The sequence below is a fragment of the Mastomys coucha genome, unplaced genomic scaffold (genome assembly GCF_008632895.1).
Source record: "Mastomys coucha isolate ucsf_1 unplaced genomic scaffold, UCSF_Mcou_1 pScaffold21, whole genome shotgun sequence".
NCBI classification, from domain to species: Eukaryota; Metazoa; Chordata; class Mammalia; order Rodentia; family Muridae; genus Mastomys; species Mastomys coucha.
This window is the reverse complement of record NW_022196904.1, coordinates 121,892,137-121,892,540: the sequence shown is the minus strand read 5'-3', so window position 1 is coordinate 121,892,540 and position 404 is coordinate 121,892,137. Positions and strand designations below refer to the sequence as shown.

The window sequence follows — 404 nt, the reverse complement described above, 5'->3', positions numbered from 1 at the left end:
GTGTATATAGATTGTACAATGTTGGACCTATTTCTCCAATTACCAAATTACAGAGAGCATTGGATGACCATCAACAAATTTCCAATTCCTCATATTATTGAATTTTAATCGATTAGGGTATGTTGGTAATATTAATTTTCAAATTAATATATTAAGAAAAAGTAATTGTCGCTTCCTGTTGTTTTTGTTGTAAGAGGTGGAATTAGGTTTATGTGGCTTTGTTGAAACATTACCTTCTTGCTTCTTCTAGGGTGTAGTTTTGCTCCTTATGTTGATGTTTTCCATCTATTATCCTTTGTAAGGCTGGATTTGTGGAAAGATACTGTGTAGATTTTCTTTTGTCATGGACTATCTTGTTTTCTCCATCTATGGTAATTGAGAGTTTTGCTGGGTATAGTAGTCTG

The 404-nt window shown here is 32.7% G+C and overlaps 1 protein-coding gene across 2 annotated transcripts in view; it reads left to right on the top strand.

Moving 5' to 3' along the window:
* Fam53b (family with sequence similarity 53 member B) overlaps positions 1-404 on the top strand; it is a 103,854-nt gene that overhangs the window by 44,868 nt on the left and 58,582 nt on the right. The gene's annotated exons all lie outside the window — the stretch shown is intronic.